Here is a 9,246-nt window from a genome sequence, read left to right as displayed (position 1 = left end):
CACCCCATGTCTCCAGGACAAGCAACAGAAGAGGGTTTCAATCCCAGCAATCCTGCTCATTCTCATGGGGACCTGACAGTTTTTTATTTCAGGACATTCACATGTGTTAAAACAGGAAATATATGTGAGAAACAGCATCCCACACACACTCCCGGGGCAGTAGGCTCTTCCTGTGGTCTCAGCCCCACCCACCTCCACACAGCCCCCGGAGGGACCCCCAGGCACAGCCCACGTCCTGTCCGACCCCTGCATTCCTGGGCTGGGGCTTGTTCTCTGAAGCATTTCAACACATGTGCGGATGCACACATATGCACACACATGTATGGGCCCACACATACATGCTTCTATGCATGTGCCAGGGCTGGGCTCTGAGGCCCTGTGTAGCAACTGGCACTGTGTGGGCTCACAGGGCACAGTGGGAAAGTGTGGGGGGGTGTGGTTGGAGTTTTGAGCAATTCTGACCAGGGCTCATGTGCAGTGTATGACTCTTCCCACGCCAGGACCCCACCCAGAGCTGCCCCATCCCGACATGTAGAGGGGCAGAGGTCTGCCCAGGGCCCCACAGTTGGTGAGCACAGGTCTATCCCACTCTGCAGCTGGGGGCCTGGGACCAGCCTGGTGGGGGAATGTGATCCATAAGTTTCCAACTTTCTTAGATCCACTCAGCCCTGGGTGTGACTGTATACTTGAGGTCGGTCACAAATGTTGGGGGTCTATGTCATCATCCCTCTGTGGAGTCGACACTAGTGGTCTTACCTCCCCTTCTATTTGGGAAACACAGTGAGAAGTACCACTTGCCCCTTTCTGGGACCATGTTGTTGAATTGGCAGGCATGGCCACACCTCTGGCCAAAGCCCCCGCTGACCATAGAGTCTATCCCAGAGAGGGGTCCGGCCCCTCCCTGACACTCCAAGTGGCCAGTGTGATGCACTGGGGTCTCGCAGGCCTCAGGAGGTAGTATGTTTTGACGACCTATTCCAATTCCACCTATAGATCATCCTGGAGGCTCAGAGGTCTCTGACTGATGTCAGGCTGCCCAGGAACACTTGGGCACTGGTAGCCTCTGGCAGGTGGCTTCTGTGGACTCACCTCCCTGACAGCTGCCCCGTGTTATGCCCCCACCACCCACCACCCTTGCCACATGGAAGTGCCCCAGCCAGCTTATGGCCCTAGAGATGGCTATCCCTGGGCCTGTCCCAGCAGGGCCTGGTTTTCCCCCCTTGTGGCCTCAGCCCCTGGTACTTCCATGAACCTCTGTAGGCAGAAGAGATTTTAAGGAGGATGGACAGGGAGGGAAATGACCAGAGGTGGGGGGACATTCCTCGGTCATGCGACTCCCACCCCCCCACCCCCCTAGCCCACTGTTGAGGACCTTTCCGCAGAAAGCAGAATGCTTCAGGGACACCCTGTCAAGGCCAGCTGGAGTAAGGAGGATAGAAGCTCCCCCAGACCAGAAATTCACCTTAAGGCTTCAACATCAAACAACAAAATGTCTTTATTTGTGCTTTCCACAAAGGCTGTTTCTGTACCAGAAAAGGAATGAGGTTGACCTCAGAAGTTTACTATAACTTAAATATGCGACAGAAGTCATGTGCCAATGTTTTAGTCCATCCAAAGGTGCCCTCCACCTGTGGCTGCCCTCAGAAGACCCCCGTCCCCCAAGTGCCACCACGTCGGCCAGCTATGCCAGGACTCTCACTGGCTGGTGCTATGCAAGTGAGTCGCGACCCAGGATCAGGGCTCAATGCCTTCGTCCCAAGAACTGCAAACAGAGGTCTCACAGAAGGTTGTGGCAAACACAGTGAGGCCGGGATGGAAATTCCTTTCTTGGCCTCATTGCTTGCTTTATTGCCACCTTCAGCCTTGCCATGGATGTGAAGTTATAAGGAGAAGGGTCTCATCCTCTTCAGTTACATCCATCCACCCCCTTGCAGATAAGCAGCCACCTTCAGCAGCGCTGTGAAGGGACCTTACAAGTTGGTGCATTTTACATGGCTTGGGGTTGACCATCTCTGGGATGGTGACCGGCAGGAATGGGCACCAAAGTGAAGTTCTTTGAGAGGGAGGCCTTCATCCTGCTGGCACTGAGTGGAGCCAGCAGAAAGGGAACACAAGCAGGAGCAGGAGGGCATGGCAGACAGGGACGGCCATCCCGAGGGCTAGAGCAGACATAGGGGTGGGTGAGGCTTAGAACAGGCAGATGCAAGTACCTTCAAGGACTGAGGGGGGTGTGTGTGTGTGTCTATGTATCTCATTGTACGGTAGGCAGATGGACAGACAGATCATAAGTTAGACAGATGATAGATGGATACATAGATGTGTCGGTATGGGTGTGAAGTTGTGGATGGCTGGACAAACAGACAGACAGAAGGACAGAGAAGTTGAGATAGACATGTATGGATTTGTGTCGTGTGTGTGTTAGGGTTCCATAGTGGTTGAAAACATGGGCTTTGAAACCCAACAGACCTGAGTTTGAGTGTCAGACCTACTGATTACTGTCCATAAGACCACGAACGCTCATGGAGACTTAGTTTCTTTACTTCCCAAGTGACCCATGTGTATAGTGTGTATGTGTGTTTATAACGCCATGACCCATTTGTTAGTGAGGAGCCAAGTTTGCTATGTGGCTTCTTATTCTTATCTGACTGTGGGCCAGGCACTGTTCTAGTGCTTAATCCGTAAAAGAGACACGGACCCCTGTCCAGGGAGACGACAACAACAAGATCAAGAGGCCATTCACAGACGCTCCTGCCGAGCTCGAGCCAGGGCAGGCTGGGGTCAGTAGGTACCAAGGGGCCTCAGTGAGCAGGACACCAGGGAAAAGCATTCCAGTTCCCTGGCCCTAGCAAGGAGGAGGAGAAGGAAGGAGGCCAGGGTAGGGGAGACACAGAATCCAAAATTTCCTCAGTACCAGGAAGGGGCACCCCCAAGTGCCTGAAATCTACGTTTCTCCTATCTCAGGGAGATGGGACTTCAAATTGGACTCAGCTTGATTAAAACAACAAACAAAAAAAAGCTATGATGTATCTTGGTCGCTGGAGATGTCGTGTGAGATGCACCATGGGTGGAAGAGTCTGCTCTGATGAGAAGCAACGAGAGAAACCAGAAGACCCACGCTGAGGGCTCTCAAAGGCAGACAGACAGCAGGACAAAGGAAGTCTTGGGGGCCTCTGGTCTCTAAACATCTGACTATGTGGAGAACACCGACACCTGCACAACTTACCAAGGACATGACAGAATGGAATGGAGCTACTGGTTCTCAGAATTTCTCTCTGAGGGGCGAGGGATCACGGAGCAGCTGGTGGGACCCTGTTTCCAGCAGTCAGCTCCAGCGTTCCTGCACTTGAGTCAAAGTGTGAAATATCCATCACCAACACTTTGAAAACACACTATGGCAGCTTGCGTGGGCTGTGACCAAAACAACCCCAACCTTACTTTCCACAAGCACCAACAGATGTTTAAAATTGGGGTGGAATCTCTAGGAAAGAAACATTTCTCAGGCGGGCCCTGGAGCGGCTCCAGGGGGTTCACGCCCAGCGGCCTGCACTGTTGTTCCAAGCGCGCCCTTCACGCGTCAGGAATGTCACACAGAGCTGACCTCAGCGCTGTGGAGCGCCCCCTCCAAATAGCCCTCGGCTGGCCCTCCAGCAGCAGGCAGGCTCGGGGTGTTTGTCTAATTTAAAACAAACTAGTTGGCGGTATATTATTTCTCCAACCCAATAATACTGAAGCTGCATGTGCCGTGTGTTACTATTGCTTCCTGCCGTGCTCTGGGGCTCGGGCGGAGTGCATGCCTTCCTCAAGCCCACTCAGCACATTCGACAAGCGAGAAAGAGAGCGTTGCTTCCTCTGTCGCTGAAGCGATCCGCAGACAGCCTCCGTGCGTGGCTGCCACACACCACCCCCACCAGCTCCCGCCACAGCCAGCTCTGCCACGCAGGCAAGGCCCTCCGTCTCTTGAGGACAAGACCCCCTGCTCCCCTCCACTGGGCCCCTCAGCAGCCCCTGCCCCGCCCCAGCCCCGTGGCCCCGTGGCCTCACCAGTCCTTCCCGTGAACCCCTCGGAGCAGTCCTACCAGCTCCATTCTCTCTCCTCCTGACCTCTCCAGAGTCCGCTCCAGTCAGGCCTTTACTCCCCTGCTCTTGCTCAGTCAACGACCGTCATTTGGCGGCATCCGGGGGGTCAATCTCCAGCCCTTGTGCTGGAGGGTCAGCAGCATGGGTACTCCGCAGCTGGGAGCCGTGCTGGTCCTGGAGCTTCTGGGGTACCCACTTCCCGGCCCCCTCCCACACCACCGACAGCTGTTGCCTTGGCTGGTCTCCCCAGCAGCGAGGCTTCAGTGTTTGTCTTCTATCGCTACTGTAATCAATTACCACAATTTCGGTGCTTTAAAACAGCACAATCTCATTATCTTACAGTTCTGGAGGTCAGAAGTCCAAAATGGGTTTCACCGGGCTACATCAGGGGTCCACAAGATGGCCCTCCTCCCGGAAACCAGAATGCCCTTCCTTGCCTTTCCAGCTTCCAGGGGCCGCCAGTCCTCACCTCACCTCCCTCCCTCCACCTTCAGGCCGGCCATCTTGTCGCTGACCTTGCTTGCATCATCACATCTCCCCTCCCTCTTATAAGGACTCTTGTGACTGCATGGGGCCCAGCTGGGCAATCCAGCACAGTCTCGCAGTCTCAAAGTCCTTCGTTTCATTACACCTGTACGACGCCCTCGGACAGAGACGACGCTACCAGATTCACAGGTGTGGGGGGTGGAGATGTGGGCATCTCTGGTGGCCATTGTTCTGCTGACCACAGTCTCCCTTCTGGCCTCCAAAAATCCACATGCAAACTCCCACATGTAAAAGACATTCACCCCATCCCACTATCCCTAGAAGTCTTACACATCACAATATCAAGTTGAAATCCAAAAAAATCTCATCTAAATCTAACCAATTCAGAAGTCCCACATCCAAAATAAACAATCCCTCCTGATACATACTTCCTCTCCATCTGTGAACATGTACAAGTCAAGCACAAGTTATCTGCTCCCAAAATACAACCTTGGAACAGGCATACATTGAGGGTTAGAGATATTCCACTCAAAAAGGGAGAAAATGAAGAGAAAAGGGAGCTACCAGTTCCAATTTCAAAACCCAGAGGGCAAACGACATTCTGTTTCCAGGTCTGAGCGTACTCCTCTGTGGTTTCCACTCTGCCCTCTGGGCTCATGGCCCCGCTCTTGGATTACCCTTCCTCTTTTCACGAAGGAAAGCATGTTTGCAGCTAAGTGGTTTTATCCGCCTGCTTCCTGCCAGCAGAGTTATGAGAGGTTCAAAAATCTGCTTTCACCTTTCATGTCATTGTCTCTGTCCCTCTCAGTTCCAGCTGCAGTGTTCCTGCTGATGTCACCTTCTCCAGAACTTTGTGAGTCTCCTGTGTATGTCACAGGGGCTTGCACCATCTGACGTGAGCATTCTCTATGGGTCTTTCCTGGACAATGCCATTTCCATTGTGGGCTTCTGCTGAGATTGCTGCAGGTCCTGGAATCACGCACTCATCTCTCCAGGGAAGCCTCTATGGTCGAATCCTCTGTTCATTCCTTCCAACGTACCAGCACAGGGCTGTCCAGCCACACCCTTGGCTTTCTTTCCAGAGCTCATAGACACACATTCTGCACACATATACACATACAGCCACAGCCCATGTATGCACATGCATGCGCACAAGTACATGGTACTGTCTGTGAGCATGCACACACACACACACACACACACACACACGAACACACACACACACACACTGGCCCAGCCCTGCACTCTGTCCTTCCACCTAGCCTCTGCAAACAAAGGGTTTCAGGAGCAGAGGAATGGGGCCCCCTTGAGGACATGTCTTTGGAAAACCTCGTCTTGAGCTAAGCCTTGACCCTTTAGCCCGATGTGCAGCCCGTCCTGCAGCAGGTGGCTTCCTCCCTGCCTGCCCCACTACCCTGGCTTGTGGAGTGTGGGCAGAAGGGTTGGTGAGGCAGTTCTGCACAGAGCTTTCAGATGCAGGACACGCTTCCACTCATCCTTCTGTACCCATGGCCTGCTCCACGAGAAGGACATGCATGGGAGGTGCTGCCTCTCCATCCGGGTCCCAGAGAGACAAGAGGCAGATCTGAACCGCACCTATGGCCTGAGGCAGACTGTGAGTGAGAAACAAACGTTTCTTCTAAACCACTGGCACTGGTGGGTCCTTCACTACACAGCATTAGGTGCCACAGTGCTGCCACAGTAAAGCCTGAAACATATGGCACTAGCTGATGGGCTCACGGAGAAGAAGCTGTGTTAGGAAGCTGGACAATGACAACTTGGTGTTACATAATTGCGACAACACCAGGGAGACCGGTTCCTGCAATAACCCAGAAAACAGGAAACACACCTAATGCAATCCTGGCTTCGGGCAAAGAGCTTTCCAAGCAAAATATCACTAGGGTAAATTAGTTGTTACCACTGCATTTGATAAAGTATCTCAAGAGAAAAATGAGCTCAGAAAGGAATGGGCAAACTTACAGCATAATTGAGAGGAAATGCAGGGAGCCCAGAAATCCTGGCATTTGCAGGATTAAACTTTGAGACCATTTTTCAAGCAATTATGAATAAAACTGAGAGTGGACGCTCAGCATCAGAGGGGCGGGGGATCCGGTACTGACCCTAGCCTCCAGGCCAGTCTGCTCAGGATGACATTCCCCAATGGCCACTGACTGCTGTCCAGGGCGCCTGAAAACAAGGGACTCCCTGATGTGTGGGAGCCTCTGGAACCTGGGGGATTTTGCCATCATGGCTTCTCTCTCTGTTTTCGGCAACTGGAGCAACCCTGAGCAGTGGCCGTGTCCGCCATCCTGTTATGAAGGAAATACGTCCAGGGGAAGGGGTGTGAGCTGATGCAGAGACAATAAACAGAGGTGTGCCAAGAGGGCAGAAAGTCGCTGCCCGCAGACACCAGCACCTCTGGCAGCGAAGGCTTTCATTCCACGCCCGCCTTAGCCAGGCCACTGGAAGCAAGATGGGGCAGGACCCAAAAGCCCTCTGCCCCCTGCTCTGGTCAGGAGACCTTCTGTGGCCTCAGCCCCCTGGACCTCTCCAGGAATCCGGCGTCCCACACATTTGCTTGGCCTGCCCTGTGAACAGGGTTCATCCTGAGAAGGGAGGCACTTCTGGGAGCTGTGGTCACCGCGTTCAGTCTGAGAAAGGCTTCATGGCAAGCAAAAGAAAGTCTGCGATTTGGAACCAGATTTGGTTCCAGTCCTAGCTCTGTCACCTCCACCCGTGTGGCTCTGGGCAAGTCACTTCACTCCTGCCAGGCTCGGAATGCCACAGAGAGGGAGAGACATGCACACGCCTGCTGGCAGACGGCCTGAACAGCGGTGGCTCCTCAGAAGCCTCCATAGGTGCAACAGCATTGGTTAGCTAGCGGTGAGGCCGGTGACCATGGCCATGACCAGGTGCGTGCAGGCGCGTCACACTCCATCCTGGCCAGAGCCAGCCAGGGTGCCGGGAAGTCCTGCGCAGCCCTGGTGTCACCACAGAGGCACTTTGCTGGAAAGAAGGGGAGACCCCAGAAACCAGGGCCACCCAGGCCCAACCGGAGATGGAGCACGAGCTTGCCCAGGAACTGAACCAGGACCCAACAGCACCGAAACGTGAGGAGGCCGAGTATCAGGACATGTGTGAGGAAAACCAGCCCTTGACCTTGAATGACAAACAGCAGGGTCAATTACCTTTTGAAGAAACTGCTCTTTTCCAGCATCACTGTGCTTATGTCTGAGCCGGCATTTCTCTCTGCTTGGAAAACGAGTTTTAAATCAGTTTTGATGTCAGCAACACAATTTTAATATTCATATTTTGCATAGTAAATCAGTCCCTCTGCTTCTAATGCCTAACACAAAAGATAAACTCCAGTCCCATTTTGTCCAAATTATCATAAATTCAAGTGGAAGCAGATAGGATTTAGATTAACAGGCTTTCCCTTTTCCCGGGGTTCTCTTCCCCACATGGTGGATAAACACCTCCCCACCTCACTCACCATGGGACTTCCCTCAGGGCCCGGCCTGGGGCCTTCCCAGAGGGCAGGGACACCTCATCAAACACAGAGGCCAGTCTGGTCCTGTCCGGAGCCGGTCTCCTTGCTTCCTGTGTGCACAACGGGGCTGGATGGCAAAGGGACCACATGCTGTGAGACTCTTCCCAGCTGAACCGCAAAGCCATTCCCATGGTTCTCAGACTCCCTGCGGGGTGGCTTGTCTCTGCCTGGAGGGACCAAGCCCCTCATACTGACTGGACTCCTATTGGGGCCACACAGGCCTTGTGCATTTCTTCCTGATGTTGTTTGTCAACAACCACTTCTTGGAGGAAGCCACATCTTGAAACTGTCCCAGTGCAGGAAAGGCTAGATTGCCATGTTGGCCCCGGGACACAGGGCAGACCGTGACAAACGCCATTGGGAGATGTGCAGGTCAGGGCAGCTCTCCACACCTTCAGGTGACCCCCAAGTGTCCTGCAAGTTTGCCACAGAGGTCACATCACACAGCTATGGGAAGCCGGGCCCACTCCCCACACCCAGGATAACCCTCCTCAGCACAGGCCAGCTCGTGAGGCCAGTTTGTCTTCAAGGGATCCTGCAGGGGAGAGCCTGGCCTCTGATGCCAAGAAGGGTAAAAGCTTTATGCACTTTGGGGTGCCTGAACGATAGCTCATCAATAAGGGAGCGGCCCCACTGGGCTGGGATGTTTGGTGCGCCAGGGGGGCATCTGCATACAGGCCTAGGGAAGTGAATGCTTGGCATCTTGGCTGCAGAATCTCAACAAAGCCCCAAGCCTTGGTGTGACATGAGGGAAGTAAGGATGGGTGGCCAGTGGAGGTCAGCAGAACACACAGCTGTCAGAGACAAGATCAGGGGCCTCCACATGCTTTAGGGTTTACAAGTGACCCCAGAGATATCTCCCAGGACATAAATGTCTCTAGCTGGAGGCCCCTCAAGCTCAGGATGGCACAAATGGGACCCATTTCTGTCCCCTGGAACCTATCTCTTCCCAGTGCCATCCATTATGTGAATAAGAACTTTAGAGACCAAGGGCACCTCTCTCCTCTCTGTACCCCAAGTGGGCCAGCCCCAAGCCAGTCCCAGCCCGGTCCCTCTTGAAAGTGCTCCATTTGTCCACCTCCCCTCACTGGGGCACCACTCGGGACCGGCTAGATCCATCTACATGCCTCCTA

This window comes from Zalophus californianus, chromosome 16 (genome assembly GCF_009762305.2).
Source record: "Zalophus californianus isolate mZalCal1 chromosome 16, mZalCal1.pri.v2, whole genome shotgun sequence".
Taxonomy (NCBI): domain Eukaryota; kingdom Metazoa; phylum Chordata; class Mammalia; order Carnivora; family Otariidae; genus Zalophus; species Zalophus californianus.
The sequence above is the reverse complement of the archived record's forward strand: the minus strand, read 5'-3'. Positions refer to the sequence as shown.